Source organism: Calypte anna, chromosome 1 (genome assembly GCF_003957555.1).
Source record: "Calypte anna isolate BGI_N300 chromosome 1, bCalAnn1_v1.p, whole genome shotgun sequence".
In the NCBI taxonomy this organism is placed as follows: domain Eukaryota; kingdom Metazoa; phylum Chordata; class Aves; order Apodiformes; family Trochilidae; genus Calypte; species Calypte anna.
In genome coordinates, this window is record NC_044244.1 from 156,810,732 (window position 1) to 156,829,952 (window position 19,221).

The 19,221-nt window shown below is 38.0% G+C and overlaps 1 protein-coding gene across 3 annotated transcripts in view; it reads right to left on the reverse strand.

Annotated features, from left to right (window-relative positions):
* The window catches only part of LMO7 (LIM domain 7), a 133,431-nt gene that overhangs the window by 52,315 nt on the left and 61,895 nt on the right, over nucleotides 1-19,221 (reverse strand). Inside the window, exon 1 of one of the 3 annotated variants that reach the window (XM_030463550.1) lies at nucleotides 202-246. The exons of the other annotated variants lie outside the window; for them this stretch is intronic. The gene's annotated coding sequence lies outside the window, so the exon portion shown is untranslated. Of the gene's footprint in view, nucleotides 1-201; nucleotides 247-19,221 lie in introns of those variants that run through there. 3 annotated transcript variants of the gene reach the window in all.

Consider the following 19,221-nt stretch of genomic DNA (forward strand, 5'->3'; position numbering starts at 1 on the left):
ATTTCTCTTGAAAAAGAAGCATCAGTGCCCTCCCTTGGAACCTCCATCCGCCAAGGAAGTGGTTCTACTTCCCAGATGCCCTTTGAAGGACCTGGAAGAGCCAGGCCCCAGCATCAGAGCCAGGGCAGGGAAGCAGGCTGTAGAACAAGCCTGTTCCAAAGCTCCAGTCACTCTATCCTGACACTGAGCAGCTTCACTTACGCTACTGAGGAGACTGTCAGAGGGTTTGAAGGATTCTCCACTCCGGCCAAAGTATGCTGCAGAGGAGATGAACGCTGGCTGTCCAACTAGCACTGGCCCTGTGCTGAATTTCAACCTCTTTGGCCACCTACTCAACTGCTATTAATATTGCTGTTATCGGATCTCACTGAATTCCCACGTGCTGCTGAGAATAGAAAGTATTCGGTGGAAGATGGGGCTGCCGCATGGGTAGAGAAACATGAGGACATTCCTCCAGCACTTGGATTCGTAGTGAATTGATATTCAACCCCAAGAGCCACAGTTCACTGCAGAGTTTGCTAGAAATACAATGGTCAGATTATGGCTGCAGAGCTGGAGAACAGCTTTTGGAAATGCACCTTCTTATCTGACTATAAAAAGCACATCTATTTTCCATAGCAACACAGCCTCTGGACCCAGTGCCACTTAGATTGTAAAAGCAGAGAGTCAGGTCTAAAACAGAGCAGAAAGCATTTCTCCATGCCCCTACAAAAACCCTGGCTGGCAGCAAGGAGCTCTGTTGGCCCTCATGACTAAGCAGCCTGTCTCCACCCCACACCCTGCACCTTTGTCTACTAATGAAGGGGCTGAGGGGTGGCGAAGAGATGCCCAAGAGGGGAAAGGTGGAGAGGGAATGCAACTGGACAACACCCTCCGTGGGAACGTGTCCCTGTCCATTGCCTCAGAGCCCCTCCTTTCATACTGCCTCTTGAGCATGGTGCTTCCTTGCTGATCTCACCCATTCTGCTTCCATGCTATTCTTAATTCCCTTATCATAACAAAAACAAGCACTTCTAGAAATGTGCCTGAGCCCCAGCAAGTCACAGGACAGCCATATTATCCATTTCCTTACACTCTTTTCCGACCCCTCCCTGGGTGGTCCATCACTGCCAACTTCCTTAGAACTTAGTCTAATCTACAGGTTCTCCCAAAGAGAAAACTAATACTTAGGATAGTGCAGGACTGTCCAATAAAAAAATCAACCCCCCAGGCAACCCTCAAAACCATCTGCAGAAGAACAAGGCCATGCAGAGGAGTCTGGCTGATAACCTGAGCACACCTTGGCTCTCATCTCAGGGTTGAGCAGGGGAAGAGGGATGGAGCATTGCTGCAGCAAGAACTTGGACAAAAAGAAGAGACTGGTATGATACTGCAGCTTCCTGATCAAATTGTCACTTATAGTGAAGAAAATAAAAATGTTTATAATAATCAGTGCAGCTCTAGTGACTGGTCCCTTTTTGTGTCTTTTTCTTACACCATTCACAAAATCACCTAACAGTCACCAGCTTCACTAATTACATGCAATAAAACTGGGACCTTATTCCATTATTTTGTTTTTTGGTTTTTGTTTTTTTTTCCTGGAGAAAACTTAATTTTTTCCCCAGTCTGTATTGTTTACTTTAAATTCCAGATCTAGACTGGTACCTATACAAAAAAATTAGTATTTTATTTCTGAAAGCTATTCGTTATGAGTGATATACTCTGGCCAAGAAGCATGAAAACTTCCATTGACTTATAAGCAATTATGGACTCTGCACAAAGAATTAAAAGTTGTAGTTGACTCAAGGTTCACATGGAGTGTTAGGAGTTCTCAGACAAAATCAAAGAATTCATTCACATTCCAGCGGATGTTACAATTTCAGAGGTGAAATGAATTGCTTTTCAAGAAAAACCCCAAAACACTTGAACACAGCAATTTAGATAGAGGGATAGATAGCAACCATATCACTATTTACACATATATAGATTTTTTTATATTCCAAAGCATTGGTCTTTAGAACTTGGAGAATATTACTTTGTTGAATCACTCAATTTCTTCTTATTTTGCCTCCCTGTTGCCCACCCTCCCCCCTTTCCTTTTTTTTTTATAAAGCTGTGCACAATTCAGTTGACCCTGGCATGAGTGTTATAGCAAATGTTATTACCACTTCTACCCTTTTTCTTGCTTGCACCTTCTATATGTGTTGAGATTTTACACTTTCTCATCTTAAAAAAAAAATAAACAGACTTGAGCTCATCCTGTTAATCCTCAAAATCATAATCTACATCAATTTCTTTTCCACTCAGTTCTCAACATTCTTTTCCCTTCACTCCCCACTGCCTCCAAACTAGACCATACTGTGTAAATTTGTATATTAACTTGAAGAGAAACCTCTATGGGGAATACACACTTGCACTAGCACTTTTTCCAAAGGACTAGTTGGTATATCTGGGGAGTCACTCTGAAAAATAAGTATGAAAATAGGCAATTAAGCATGATCCTGTAAGTTTTTAGAAACACATATAAAACAACACAAAGATGCAGCTGTTAACTAGAATGGAAAAAGTACAACAGCATTTAAAAAAAAAATCTTCTGTATAAAGTATATTATTTGCTTTAGCTAAACTGCAGCAACCATGGCAACTCAGTCAGCATTTTTTTCAAGACAATATCAAAATCCACTTTCTCTATTTTCTGATGCCTCTTTGTCAAGTACAATGCTTCAGCATTTTAAAGGAGGATCACTAAAAGCAAAGCAATTCAATATTTCCAAAATTCTTGTGTTTTTTACTCCCACTCTTACCTCTAACCAAAGTATTTCAACATTCCCTCTTCCCACACGCAGATACCAGAGGTAATTTCATAGAATAGCCCTCAATACTGACTCATTGATTCCCTCTAAAGTATCATTCAGACTTCTCTGTACCAACTCCAAGTATGGATAAGCAAGTTACTGCAAGGTAAGATAGGGTAAAAAATTTTCCATCTGCCAACTACTCCATAGCAACTGCTTGCATGCACTGTCTTACCCTCAGCCCCAGCATTAATACAATTGTTCATTTTGGATAAAGCATTCAGAGGTGATCCCTGGAGAAGAGCTAGGATTTGGCATGTTATACAGCTTTCCTTGCACAGAGAGACAGAGATTTTTATAGCTTCTCTAATCAGAGAGGGGAAAAAAAGAAACCAACACCCTCCTGCATTTGATCTCCTCCCTTGCCCAGAGAGAGATTTGGCAAATGAAATCCTTTGTTATTTTTGCGTCAAGCAAACAGGTGGTGATGTACAAGTGTCTTGTGGATAAGCAAAACAGTTTACCATAGCTTATGACACTCAATAGTGACTTCAGGAGGTTTATTTAATTTCTCATGGTGTGGAAAAAAAAAAAAAAAAAAAAAGAGAGAGAGAGAAACTAAATAACTCCTGCCTATATTGTGTAATTTATACCGGATATTTGGCAATGAACGTATCCGCTGCTGTTGTTTTAACCTACACACAGAAAACAATTTGGCGCAGATGTGACTCAGAGTTGACAGCAGAAACTCCATGTACCTTGTTCATGCCACATGTGTGGGAAGCACTCCAGACTTCAGTCCACTCCAGCTGCCATCTCTGCAGGAGAGCTGAGACCCATAGTGCCAGGTATTAGCATGAGGTTAGATACACAGTCCTGAGAGGAGGCAGACACCTGGCATTTTGGGGATACGTGCAGTTTGAAGCTCTTGGGAGTCACTTGCATAGATTTCTGGTGGCTCATTTCTTCCCCTACAGCAATTCCAGCGCAGTGCTGCCAGAACTATTGCACAGTAGGACAGTGTTTATGTAATGTCTACCTTGGTCCCTCTTTTTATTCTTCACTTTTGTCATACTATTAAAGAACAAGTGCTTTAGCATTTTAAAGGAGGATCACTAAAAGCAAAGCATTTAGGAAAGTGACACAGAGAAAGGATTTTTTTTCTATAGAGATGGACAGAGCAAAAGATGACAAACCAGAGGTGCAAGCCAAGCACAGTTTATTCCATGATAAAGATTTTGGAAACTAGGAAAAGTGATGTTGGAATTTTTCCTTAAGTAGAAATAAATCACTATTGCATGACAGCATCATTTAGTTTAGTCTCTTTGCAATAAAAACTTTAAAGGACTACTGGGTTTTCTCAGTAATATCTTGGCAAGCTATTTCACAAGCAAATAAGAAGCACTGAAGAAATTACAATGCTTCCTTTTTGAAATTTTGCCGTATGTTCTCTATGTTTCCTTGGGTTACCCTAGCAACTCAGAGCACAACATCATCACTCACCACACCGAGCACAAAGTATAAAACCCAGACAGAACCTGACTTCTCTCTATGAAAATCACTTCTCTATTAACTTAGGTTGATGCATCTATACCCACAAGAAGTGAGGTACACAGATACAACTGTGTTCAGACATACTCAGAGCTAGGACAGAGTACTTTGATTAATGCATAGTCAAATGTTATACTATTAACCTTTATCAGAAAGAATGCTAAAAGAGAGCGGAGGATGTATTCCCTTAAACCAGCTCTCTGGGAAGACATGGTGTGAAACAACAGCACAATTTAAAACAAGATACAAAAACCAAGTAAAATTCACAAAGTGTATGATGACTCTTAAAATAATGCGTCCTTTTGTTCTGGGGAACACACAGCACCTAAGAGGAGCAGATACTATTTTCCATATTTGCTGCAATCCTCACTTCCTGCAACATCCACATGAGAAAGCTACTGAAAAATGTAATTCTTATTCAGGTTCCTTATGGTTTCAGATTTATTTCTGTAACATTTGGAATTACTAAATTAAATTCATTGCTATCAATATTACTGGATAAGTATTAGATTTTTGTTTTAGCATTTTAGGGGGAAAAGGATTTAAACACCCCAGTGGACAACAGTGCTTTAAGGCTACTTAGAGCAGCTAAAACAGAGGGTATCTTAAAAGATTTGCTCAAAACATTAAGCTTTTTGAGCCAGGTTTTCTGGCCAAGTTTTTAATGTTGGAAAAATGAATGCTTCTTTACTGAAAAGTGAGAGAATGGGTAAAAGTCCAAATACTTCCTTTGCCAGAATGTTAGAAAGTCTGTGGGAGGCAAAAAGGGGAAGAGAGATGAGAGGGGAAAAAAAAGGAGGGGGGAAGGGTAAGTAAAGCTAGACTGACCATATACCTCTGAAGTCTGAGAATTTACATCAGTTCTGAGCATCCCAACCTACTGAAACCAAACATGCTATTAGTCACTTAAGAGTTTCTGTTGTAAAGTTAGAGGAGTCTGAGAATAAAAACTTTAACAAAACTAATGATATGGGAAAACAATTCCAGCCAGGGAACTACAGATGATCTCACACCTCTCTTTCACTGGTACTCATGGAGTATGTAATTTTTACCATGAAACTGATGACTGAGGGGAAAAGAAGAAGAAGAAGAAAAAAAGCTTAATACACCAATTAAGACACCACCAAAATGCTCCAACAAGCTATTACAACCAAGTCCAGTGGTAGGGAGGGAATGGAACAAAACGATCTGATTCTGCTCCAAGTGAGTCCATGGCAATATTCCCAACACCTTTAATGAGTGCATGAGTAAATGCTAAATTAAGAACATCCCTTCTCAGGAGAAAGAAGATACTGCATGCACCAACGCTTGGAAACTACAATTAGACATCTGCAGAATTTCACCAACGGCATAGCCAGATGAAGCTCTGGAGAAGTGGGCTCCTTAAAACACACAGGGTGGTTGCAAGATATCCTTTCCCAGAAGTCAATCAAGCCACAGAGCCAGGATAACATAAAAATAACCCTTGTGGTCTAGAAGAGGCTATTCTATAAATCTTTTCCCCAGCAACCCTCATAAGTTCTACACAAAGACTGAGCAGCCTTTTTTACCCAGACAAGTTTAATAGAAACCTCAGGTTCTCATATAGGAATCTACACCTTCTGAAGACTAAGGGTCTCTTGAAAAACCTGTGAATTGCCATCATTATTGCATTTAATGATTGTAAAGACTGGATAAACTAATGGTTAAACTGCAAAGCATGTCAATGCCACCAGTTTGCTATGTGGCTCAGCTCCCAAAGGCACAGTATGCACGTTGCATTAGGAACTTACAAATCCAGACCTGCTCCCTTGGAAGTGTCTATGGAAGCAGCCCTTTTGATCTCAAGTTTTTAGCCATATTTGATTCATAAATCCTAACAGCAACAGGGCTGTTACTACGTTCACTGTTTTACAATTCAATGGGAAAAAAAAAAAAAAAAGTCCTTATAATGTCCCAGTTAAGACTGACCATCTCAACAGGATAAGAAACTCAAAGATAGTTCAATAAAGCTAATTGGACATTTCTCCTCTGGAGCATGCTTAATTCTAGAGTTGTTTGCCTATGTGAAACAAATGACAATTGGGAAAGAAGCACACAGGAAACCACCTCAGAGGTCTCATCACCACAGTGGACATTGCAACAGCAAAACTGAATCAAAAGAAGTGTGGCCAGCAGATAAAGAGATTCTGCCACTCTACTCTGGTAGCGACCTCACCTGGAGTACTATGTCCAGCTTAATACAGGAAGGGCATGGACCTGATGTAGTGGTTCCAGAGGAGGGCCACAAAAATTATCAGGGGGCTAGAACACCTCTTCTAGAAAGACAGGCTGAGGAAGCTGTGGTTGTTGAGCTTGGAGAAAAGATGGCTCTGGAGAGACCAAACAGCGACCTTCCAGTATCTGAAGAGGGCCTGCAGGTAGGCTGGAGATAGAATGCTTGTAAGGGCCTGTAGTGATAGAATGAAGGGCAATAGTTTTAAATTAGAGAAGAGCAGCTTTAGATTGGATTTTAGGAAAAATTTCTTTATCATGAGGGTAGTAGAAAAGCAGAAGAGGTGCCCAGGGAGGTAGTTGAGGCCTCATCCCTGGAGATATTCAAGGTGAGGCTTGATGAGTCTCTGAGCAACCTGATCTAGTTGAGGATATTCCTGCTTTCTACAGGGGGATAGGACTGCATGACCTCTAGAGGTCCCTTCCAACCTTAATTATTTTATAATTCTATGAATTGCTTCCAAGTTCTCTCTCATTCTTTCCAACAACAGGCTAGCCGAGCTACAAGAAATTATTGCTACAAGAAATTATTAACTAAATGCAATGGAGGAATAACCAGCAGCATCCTCCAATGAGGAGAGGAAAATCAGTCTCTTCTGGTAATTCAGGAATAGCTTGTCAAACTGCAGCAAAAGTCCACTGCTCCTTGACATGAAAGCAACAACCATAAAGTACAGCTGAAAAGAATGGGATGGAAATACCTTCACCCTTTGGCTCACAGATAACATACATGGGAGATAACCTTGAACATTATGTTTAGTTGCCAGATGGCAAACCATCAACACATAAGCCACACAACTGAAAGGGTTTTTTTGTTTCATTTTCTTGCTGCACAGCATTAGACAGGGAGAGAAGGCCACAAAAAAATAGCTAGATTGTTCTCAACATATTATCCTCTCTGCACTTGAGTGTAAGGGACACTCAGTAAGTTACATTTATTGGCCCAATTAATCTGCTAGAGTATGTATTATAACATAAATTTAATAAAAGTCCCTGCTGTAGATGGGTTTTTTAGCAAGTGAAGGTACAAAGACACGCAACAGTCTTCATCATCAAGGAAATACACTTATGGTAGAGTAGTAAAGTGTACCAGTTTTATAAGATACTCAAAAATAGCTTATACTGCAGTGTAAGTTATGCAAGCTTCATCTTTAATATCATAAATCAGTACCATCAAAAACAGCTCATGATATATCAAATCAGCCATCTGTTTGATGACAATTTATAGGAAGACACTGATTCAGAACCATCACAACAGTCAGGTATTTATTGCTCAAAGATGAACGTGAATTTCTCTGCCACATGGCATTTAAAGCTCTTCACTTGGAAAACAGCACATTGAGTCCCTACAGAAGTACACACCCCAACTTTTTTTCAGGTAGGAAAGAATCTGTGGAAGCTTTTGCAAGGGGAAAAAATCCAGAAATGTTGCATGAATTCTGGACAGAACGTCAAGTATGTAATTATTTGTACTATTATTAAAAGTAACACAGTTATTACTTATTCCCTGAAGGAAAAACACTAACACTAACAGAATAGGAACGTAGGTTAATATATTTGAACTTTTTTAAATAGTAAAGTTACCAACAAAAAACTGTTTCAAAAAGGAAAGTCACCAGAAAAAGGAATAATATATAAAAAGCACAGAGGTATCATTCTTTGCACAGAGGAAAACCAAAGTCCTGTCAAAAGCACTCTCAAATCCCTTCTTTAAGTATTGAAATTTTAACATTGAAGAATACTAATAGCACAGAAATCAGCAGATTGGATGTGAAGTAAACTTCTCTTAAAATATATTTTAAAATGCAAATTTAAATTCATTCTCTGCTGACTTGCAATGTGTTAAATCTCAGACACTCATTTTGAGTGCTGTACCAGTTCCCCTCAGAAATATATTCACTAACACACTCATGATTCCAGAGCAACTTAGAAAAAGAAAAACTGGTTTGAAATTTTTCTTTCTTCAGAAAGACTTACTTTTCTAATTTTGGCTTGCAGAGAGAATCCTGTGTTTCACAGGTAAAACTAAACTGTGCAAAAGTGCTTTCACAAGTTGAGGACTGGCTAGGGAGCACCACAAATGGTAAGAAAGCTTTATTCAAACTAAAAAGCAACTATGAAAAATTAAATATAGCCATCTAATGAACACCGTATCATGGTATTTACTCTTAAATAATTCATTTTATCACAGGTACAAGGATTAGAATGGACTACAAAAACTATATCTAGCTTCTCTTGTATCTTGCTGTGTTGATCATCACATAAAAAAAAGAGGCACACGCTTTCAAGTTCTGGCTATAAACTAACTGCTATATCCTTCTCCATCAAGAAAAGCACAAAGAAATTCCTTCTAATAATTACCTACTAATTATTTTCCATACATAAGGATGAGGGCATTACAAACTTTAATAAGCAAATGCATGGAAACCTCTTCAGCTACATTTTGTAATACCATTACAGTCTAACCTCTTATACCCATCACCTGCCCTCTACTTGAAAGAGTGCACTCTTTGAGACTGACCTGGTGTTGCTGTTTGTTTTGGGAGTTGCCTGGCAAAAGTGTCTGAGCAATGGAGAATGAAAGCAGCAAGCAACTGTCTTCACCAGGTATCCTAAATTAGCTGGAAAGTTATCAGAAGACTGTTCCGAACAACAGCCACGATGGCACACGGATCATCTACAGCCAAGGAACTGGGAACTGAGAATATGCTACTCCCTCTTCATTTACAGTGAAAGCAGATTCTAGAATATTTTATAGAGAAAGTTAAACCTTAACGTGCTTGTTTTGAAACCAAGAAGTCTTCATAATTAAAACTATGGCATTAACAAAGAAGTCACAGTACCAAGAGCTGCAGTAATCTGAAGTAATTAGCTGTAATACTCTCACAGGGAAAGGTAAAATCCCCACATTTAGTAGTTTTCTTCCACTGTTTCCACTGCTTCTTATTTCAACTTAAAAGGAGTTCAGTCTCTCCTACAGCTACAGATGCACAAATAATGGGAGCATGTTTCATTAAATGTTGTATGCCAAACCCTACATGCAATTAAGCTTGATCAAACAGTTTATAGCAGATTGAATGTATTTGCTTTTCTGACAAAAATTTTTCAAACAAAGGCTCCTTCTTAAAGTAAGGTACACATGCCTTTGGTACATGTCCATCAAAAAGATTCCTTCCTTAGGAGATAAAAGCAAACTTCTCTCACTCTGCTGACTGATCAGACAGCAATACACCATTTCCACATGATGGAAACCACACAAACACATTCCCGGGCAATAGGAGACCCCACCTCCTCCTTCCCCACCTCCCCTGAAACAGAATTAAGCCAATACAGAAACTTTTCCATACAGGCTCCTCTTGGACCTCAAAAAAGTGCCAAAAATCTGTAGGTACAGAAATGCAAACCATACTGCCACATTAAATATTGTACTTCAAAGTGAGGCAACACATTTCAGTGATGCTGACAATAAGTTGCAATACTTCTCAAATACCAGGGACCAGCTGAGATCCATTTCTCCATCACAGTTAATAAAAAGAAAAAAAGAGCTTGTTTTGGGGGTTGTTTTGTTTTGTTTTACATTAGCTTTGAATCAAACTTTGCTGCAATTTATTTTGTTCTGGCTACACTGTCCTACTAAAAAGTTCTGTAGAGGTACACAGTAACATAGGCAGAGCCCAGGTTAGATGGCTACACCAATCTCTTGTGGAAAGACTGGTGAGGGAGAAAGCTGTGATGTGATCTTATTCCATCAGGACACAGTCAAAACTGCCTACAACACATGCTCCTGATGCACTGTGGTGGGACAAAACTCTGGGTCAGTGCTTGCAGTATTAGCAGAAGAGGCTCCTGTTCCCATGGCTCATGTATTAAGCCAACCCAGTACAACTTACTTATTGTGCAGGCCTACCTCTGATCAAGTAAAATGAAGGGAAGATTTGTACTATCTGAACCTGGGGACTCCTTTCTTCTTCATAGACTACACTACCTAGGAAAAAGCATTCAGTGTTTCTTTACCTATTTCTACATGAGCATTATCACTTCCATGCTCATACCTGACCTACTTGAGGGAATCAAGACTGTCTTCTTCTCATATGTTGTTATGTTCAGTTTGTATTTGTATTTATATAATTCTTCCAGCCATTGAACTTTTTCACTGTAAAAACCACCCCTTGGGACAAGATTTCTAAAAAAGACTGAAAAAAAAAAAAGTGAACTTATTTCATATACTAACTTCATTCTTAAAATTAATATTTCTTATCTCAACCCTATTTCAATTACAATTTAATTCTGTGAAAATTTCACAACTGCTCAGATTAAGCTCCAGTTAGAGAAAAGATTCTGAACCCTTCTTCGATTCAGATTCTTCTTGTTTTTTACCTTGCCCAGCTAAGTTTGCCTTCTCTGCCTTTTTCAACTGCAATGCCCCACAAAGTAAACACACTTTCTGACAAAATCAAGAAGCACCACTCATTCAGTCCAACTTTTCTGCTGATAAAACCCACACTATTCAATAAAGGAAGAATTTTGTCATGCAACTATAGCAGATACCTAACAAGGCACAAGCATGGAGCACCTGCCTTAGTTCATGCTTGTTTGTGTTTTTGTTTTTTGAGGCTCTGAACCAGCAGAGTCTTCCAAAGTGGTGCTGGGAAGCCATGTCACAATCTGGATGTGTCTTTCTGAGAGCAGTTGTGTGCACTCATTGCTCATGCCATACCCAAGCAAGCAAAGCTTGGGCATACTTGCTTGGGTATCACAGTTGGTGCCATCCGTCCATGTATTCATGATTTTAAATCCTACCTGATCAATGAGAAAGAATATTGAACAGAAAACAGAAGTAATTTACAAATGCAGCCACATCATTTGGGTGATGACCACAACCCCAGACTCATTACACCACCTCTGCCTGGTGGTATTCAAGGCCAGGTTGAATGAGATCTTTGAACAACCTTGTCTAGATGAGATGTGCCCCTAACCCATGGCAGGGAGGTTGAAATAAATTATCTCTAAGGTCCCTTCCAACCTAAGTCATTCTGTGATTCTATGATAACTGGAGATTCCTCTATAGACTATTTAATAACTTAAAAAAACATCCTGTTGAATAAATTCACAAATAAATCAAACAGTATTAGAGAAGACTAAAATAAGGAATTTGGTCACAACTAGGAGGAGGGGAGAGGGAGATGGAGAGGGGAGACAAAATGTTGTTTATAAAAGTATTCTTCTGCAAGAGAGACTTTTTCCTTCTGAAGGAATAAAAGCATCACAATGAAATGGCAAATACTTCTAAATCACCATTACTGAAGGACTTTTGTATGATTTTTCAACAGCAGTTAACAGTCAAGAGGAAAGCTCAGATTTCAAAGAATGAAGTGTTCTGCACAGAGAAAGTGAGTGTTTTAAAGGATGAGCATAGCAGAGGAGTACCATTACTGAGGCATTTTATTCTACATTTATTCAGTCTGGGTGGGTGTGCCTTCTGCATCACCATCTGATGTGTGATCTCACGGTTACATTACTTATGCCAAAATCAGTAACAAAACCTCTTAAATTAACTGATCTTTTTAGAGCAAAAAGTAGGTTTTCAGTAAATGATGCTGAATATAGTATATGCAAATTCATGTGCCAACTTCTTTCAGGAGAATTTTAGATTTTATCACTTATTATTCATATGAAGCTTTTCCTAAATTTTCAAATGACTTGATGAAAAGCCTTCAGATGTTAAATTCCTAAGAATTCATAGAAGTGTCCATGATTACACAACCTGGTCACATACAGAAATAGTCAAATAATGGTCTAAATTAAGAGACTGCCCCTGATTTTAATTCATCTTTTCAGATACCTCAGCACATAATGTTCTACGATTGCTGCTGCTTAACAGTGGTAGATTGTTCGATTGATTTAGCAAACCAAATTAATTGCTTCCCTAAAAATTGTGCCCAATTTTTTTCCATAGTTTCACTTCTCAGAGATTATCATACATCTACAGAAGTTAAAAGCAACTTTCATTTGATGTGACCTTTTCAGAACCACACACAGGAATGTTCACAGAGGGTCAGATCAAAACTTTATCTATCCCACCAGCCCATCCTCCTCTGGATCCTCAAGTGCCTGCCTAAGGAAAAGCAAATTGAGCCAACAAGAGTCCCTCAGGGACTTCTCAAGGTAGATGTGGTTCTCCTGCGTTAAGTAACTCTTCAGAGATTTCTTTTCTGTGAAACTCTCCACTAGTCCTGAACTCAAGTATGCTTTTATCATCCACAGCATGTGTTGACAAGGAAGCACACTGCCCCTTCATTTGGTTCACTGATTATTTGGATAACATGGGACACAGCAACTAGTTGAACCACTTCATCCATGCCATTGTTGCTAGGACTTTTTTTTGTTGTTTTTTTGTTTGTTTGTTTTTTTGTTTTGTTTTTTGTTTTTTGTGGTTTTTTGTTGTTGTTGTTGTTGTTGTTGTTTACTTTAAAATTTGCTGCTTTTCTAGTGTTTAACTAAACTTGCAGCAGAATATTCCTACTTTTGGTCAGAGAAATACCATGAGGATTAAGATTTTCTGGTTATATAGATCTGACTTTGGAGGACTTTAAGGAAGTGAAGAGGGAATGTTAGGGAAGGGAACAACACCAGTAAACTCCAGATTACTTGCAGCAGCACAGCAATGTGCCATTGTTTTTCCTATTCCTAATACTTCTTAAAACTGCTTGGGTATTTTTTCATTGGTGGTCCTGTTTTTTTCTTAAACTGACACTAAATACTGAATAGATGGCTTAAATAGATGGCTTCAAAAACCTCTCACAAAACTCCTACTACCTTGGGCCTGAGCACTATCAGCTGTTACAGAACTCATCATTTTATATAAAAAAACTAAAATTGTTCTGATCTTAATGTTCTCACTTAAGTAACCCATGTTTTCTTCTCTTTCATACACAAAAAGATCCCACACTTCCAAAAAAATTAATCCACAAGCCACTTCTAAAAGCTGTTTACTATAGTAGTTAAATCTCAACAAATCAGGATTAGTTTATGGAATTGTGCACTAATTCCCTAACCGCACAGATCTGTGATGTAAATACATCACATCTTCAACTCAAACCATACATAAATACACTGTACCTTCTGTTAACTCGGGCATTTTTAGCTAGTGCTTTACCAAGTGCATCCCTCACCCCAGAAAATTATCACAGCTGAGAGCATGTTACAAACATCAGGTCAGAGAGTTAAAAAGGATATATTATTGCACCATAAATCTGACAGGCATATTTCAGCATTTATTCACAGGGCACAAGTGGCTGCCTGTAATTTAATAGCCTTTGCAAAAGCAGAAGTATTTTGAACTTAGCCTCCCTTTCCCCGCCCCGGTTAAATATTTTATCATATAACACACTGGAATCCACGTCAGTTGATGAGTATCTGTACATACTGGGTTCAAAGGTGTGTATGTGTTTACATTTGTAGCTCATTTTTTCTAAAAAGGAAAGGAAAGAGAAAATATCATTTGCATTAGTCAACCTTTTCACTTCAGTCCCAGCTATCAGCTGCTGCAGCCTTCAAGATTTTTCTCTCTGAGTCAGTTTTTGATACCTGTGCTCCCTCCCTTAGCAGAGAGGAGTGCAAGGAGGGTGCTGGAGTGGTGCTGCTAGGAGGATTGTCTCTGCAGGAACCTCACAACATTCAAAAAGGACAAAGTCCCAGTTCTGCCCCTGGGATGGACCTGACTCCTGTGATAGCAGAGCAGGGTGGGAAGCCAGGCCTGGGGGTCCCCTTTGGCTGAACGTCAGCCAGAAAAGGGTCCTTCAGCACTCATTATATCATGTCTATAATGCTGCCATCTCCAGTTTGGTTCTCCCCAGTACAGAAAAGACATTGGTAAACTGGAGCAAGTTGAATGCAGGCCACCAGGATGGTAGGGGCTGGAGATCCTGAGCTTAACCCTCCAGCTTGATCTCCAGTTGGTTTTTCTTTTGCTGTTTTTTTGTTTGGGTTTTGGTTTTTTTCCCTTTTGTTTCTTAAAGACATCAGATCCCTATCATGTAAAAGAAACAAGAAAAGATCATGCCTTTGTGTGTGGTTAAGCTTGGCTGCTTACCACATGGTAAGATATGATTTCATTTAACTGGTTTCAGTGACATGACAGAAATAACCCTGCAACTCTCTTGACATGCACCTTATAAAAATACTTGAAGTTATTATTGCATTATCAATTCCATTTGGTAGTATTCACAGCAGAAAATCAATTAATGGCACTTTGAAGGACACTGTGAGAGCTCCAACTAAGCAGTAATAACAGTTAAGAGTTGAAATCTCTGAAAGTGGTGTAACAAAAGTATTAATCACACTGCAGGAATAGAAAAGGCCACAACTTGGGTTTTGTATGAAGTAGGATCCAGAGCTTCCAATATACTGTCCAGCTTTAGTTCCCCTATTTATAAAGTATGGTTAACAAACTCCTGTATCCCTGGAAAGTTTAAAAAGTCAGTTTCTTTCCAGTATTTAAATATAGGAAGTCTCTTCCTATTGAGCTAAAAAAAATTCAGCAATTTACCAGTAAAATACAATTCAAATTAATAGGATAGTTAACTTTTATAGATGATCTGTATAATTGAAACTCAGATAACACAAAGATTGTTTTTCAAAGTCCTTCAACTTCCAATCTCAGACCATTTTTTTAATGGAAAAAAAAATCACCCCAAATAAATGCAGATTTTCTCTTTACCTTCTTCTGTAACTCACTGCTATTCATTAAAATTACTTTCCTCACTCCACTGCATTGTTTTATAAACTGCATTTAATCCTGGGATTTAGGGGACTGATGTGCATACTTAAAGAAAGTACAGGTACCTGAAGTTTAGATGGATTCCCATGGGAATCCTAAATTTTTGAGACACTTCTCTTAACTCAAAGCAAAAGAGCATTAAAAAAGTATTACAAAGACTTTTTGTAATAATGGTTTTGTACTCCCCCCTCAAGTTATTCCAGAGAAACTTTTACATTTAATAGGATAAAAAATGAGATCTTTGAGTCAGCCAACATCTTTCAGCAGAAAGCTACTGTAACCTACTCAGCAAATCATTGCTTTTTGTAGCATAACTATTTACATTCCAATATAAACTACAGATCTCTGTCAAAAGAGATACCTGGATTGTTCTCAATAAAAACTAATAAACACACTAATGTAATTTTTTTCCGACTTTGTTCAGACTCCTCTTGTACACTTGCAGGTTCAGACATACAGCTCCAGAAACTTTGCATTCTTACAGCAGAATCATCTTACCAAATAGAAAAATGGTAAAAAATCAAACCCTGTCAAGAGTTTAATGCCATACAGCAAGTATAAATTGTTAACTGTTAGATTACTCAGCAGAAAAAACGAGCAATCTCAAACATTTATCTTAATGACCAGAAACTTCAGAGATAAACCAGAAAGATTACAATAGCACCACACCCAACAGTTTGTAGACTTTACACTGAAGAGCTGGAGGTAAACTTCTTGCAGGTATGGTCTAAAGTCTGAAACATATTTTATTGCCCACAGCAGTTTTACTGGAATGATTTAACGCTTATGCAAATTAATGACACAAGAGTGAATATTTTACACTAACAGTTTCACAAGACTGATAATATTCTTTCTAATTCTTATTTTCTTTACCTCTGCGTAACTGTCATCAGTATGAATAAAGTTAGCATGCAATATGCATGACCTTGAAATTAGTCATATCCTAAGCAAAATAAATACAGCAATTTCAATGTTTAGAATGCGGCAGTGCCAAGGAAGATGTAAATATTACCCATAAGTATGAAAATGTCCATAGCAAAAAGAAAATTTCCGTACTTACAAAGTCATAGGAACATTTCTAGAGTCACTCTGAAGTGAGAGTGCTGCACTTTTCCATTTCAAGGGATGTGTCACTAGGAAACTCAGTTACCACAATAAAAGCCTATTACAACCACATGTGTAAGAAATACTATTTCCTTGGATATAGGGAAAAAAAAAGCAGCATTCATTGTTCTAATTACATTTTGGTTATATGGTTTGAATTTCAGCTTTCAAAACCCACAAAATGCTGTCTTCTATTCCTTTCATTTCAACTTGAATGTAAAGATAGTTTCTTAGACATTCATAGCCAAGCCTTTGGGGTGATTGACTCTTCAATCGCATAGGTATAAGCTGGCGACATTAAGCAGGCATAAGTTTTGGGTTAACTACTTTCATGCAAGAAAAGCACTAAAGAACTTGGCTTTTATCCCATCCACAACTTTCTATTCTACACAAAATAAAAAGGCAGGAAAGGGTGGTTCTGTGTTGTGTGTTCTGGGTGTTCTGTTCTGTTTTTCTGTTTTCGAAGCCAAATTAGAACTAGGATTTTCAACTCATTAAAATGCATGTTTCTTGGAAAAAATCAATACGGTGAATTCTGGTTCAGCTCTGTCATACACTCTTATTATGAGCATGAAATTCTTGAGCAATAAAAAGTTTCAAGAAGATACTGTAACTTTGCAAATACTTTAGATGTGGAAGAGGACCTAAGTATGAATTCTGTATTACCAACAGCAAATACCAGTTCTCCTCTCTTTTCAGTGTTTCCTATGCAGTTTTCCTATTGCTTTCTTCAGTGATCTATTTGTCAGTAGCAACATTCACCACACAGAACAGAAATTTCACTTTGCCTTCATTGACCCTGAAAAAGAAAGCATCCCCAGCAGGAAACAGGAAACCCAGCATATTCCCCAGGACTAGACAGGAAAGTCATGAGAAACTGTCAATTTAAACAAAATGAGATCTGAAAAAAATAATCCTTTTCCTAATTAGAAACCAAAGTTTACAATTATTTTCCTACCACATCAAGAAGGGGAAGTTGCTATAGGACTGAAGGTAGCACTGGAAGAAGTGATGTCTGCATTCAGCTCCTCTGCTGCTGTTTCACTGCTATATTCAGGAAGCCTATTGTATCTGCATATTTTGTGCCTGCATCCCAGAAGACCAGTGAGGCAATTTTATTACCAAAAAGAGGTGTTGTTGTTATTGCTATCTGAATTACAAGATAAAGGCAGGTACTACAGAATGCTTTGTATTTATCTTATCTTGGTGCTAAAAAGGCTTTATTTTTGACTGCTCCTAAAAGGAGATAGTTGTTTAGTATGAGACAATAGCTGGGATATAGCAGGTGGTGATTCTGTACATATTTTAAAAATAGTTTATGTTGGTATGATCAATGTAACTGTTTATTCCTATTTAATCATAAGACAACCCCATGAAACATATCCTGCTCCCGATGGATGAAGAGCTGCAGAATGCTTACAACAGCATCACTTACTTAGCAACTACTCCATTTTATAAAGCTTTATTTTAAATGCATCTAATTTCTGATCAGCTTCTTTGGGGTATTTTAAATACCCCAAAAGTATTATTGCTGAACTGAAATAGAGAGCTGTCTCAAAAATTCAGCTTCTGAAATGCTTGAGCACAGGGGTGAATATGACAGATAATAGTTGTTACTTCTCTCCAGTTGGCTCTAGTTATATAGAGTTTTATGCTACAGAAAGCACAGTCTTCTGGTATTTTAGGGTTGATTTTTTGCTTGAGGAAATTATGCAAAATAATTGAGCTAAAGGAGCATTAAATTGGTAAGTTAAAACTACCCACAAAATAGAAACACCAGGGCTAGACTGAAATCTTGTAATCTCGTGTATGTGTTCAATACCACTTCAGCAAGGCTTCTGACAGGGTTTTCTGTTTGCTTTGTAAGATTTATACTTCAAGTAGTGTACAGGATAGATGAATACAAGAAAAAGTACAAATCAGCAATAAAATTGAAGCCTTTATCCAAATACCAAGTCTCACAACATAAACCAGTAATAATAATATTAATAGAAATTTTTTTAAGATTAATTTCATATTTTATTGAAGCATGAAGGTAATATAGTATGAATTCTACATCAGGACTCGGGTTCGTGGTAGCTTTGAAAAAAGGCTGCTATTTACAATTAAGGCAGTGAATTGTTTCATAATTTGTTTGTTTAGTTTAATATTTGCATCCATTAAGCCACCATTGTTTTTATTTATTATTAGAATTTAACGGGATACCTCATTTTAAAGAATTTTTTTTCAGATGGAAGATGGACAAGACAAATTGACTGCTCAGTCTGACTGTTCATGCTTCCTCTTTTAAAACTGATAATGGGGTAACAAATAATGTCAGGATTGGAACTCTCTACTTCTAACTCCATTGCATGGTTTTACTAAGAACCCCTCCACAGCTGGGAACAACTGGGTGTGTCACCTCTAAAGAGCTGGGTAAGGAAGTGCTTTAACATTTTAAAATAGTAACTGTGCTGACAACCGGGAGTCACTGAGTTCATATTACATTCTTACTTTGATAGAACTAAAAAAGAATCAAATGAAATATTAAGAGAGTCTTTCATTAGTATTTTTTTAAAAAGCAAGCTGCTGGGCTTTTTTAAAAAATCACGTCTCCTCTTCTCCTCTGATTAAAAATAATAAAATCCCAGGCTAAAAATATCAACTATATTGAAAGAAATAGAGAGAGACAAATATGCATTTACACAAATAACTAGCCAGAAAACAAGAAGATATGCACATAAGTGCTGGACACAGTTTGTGAAGAATAAATCCATCTGG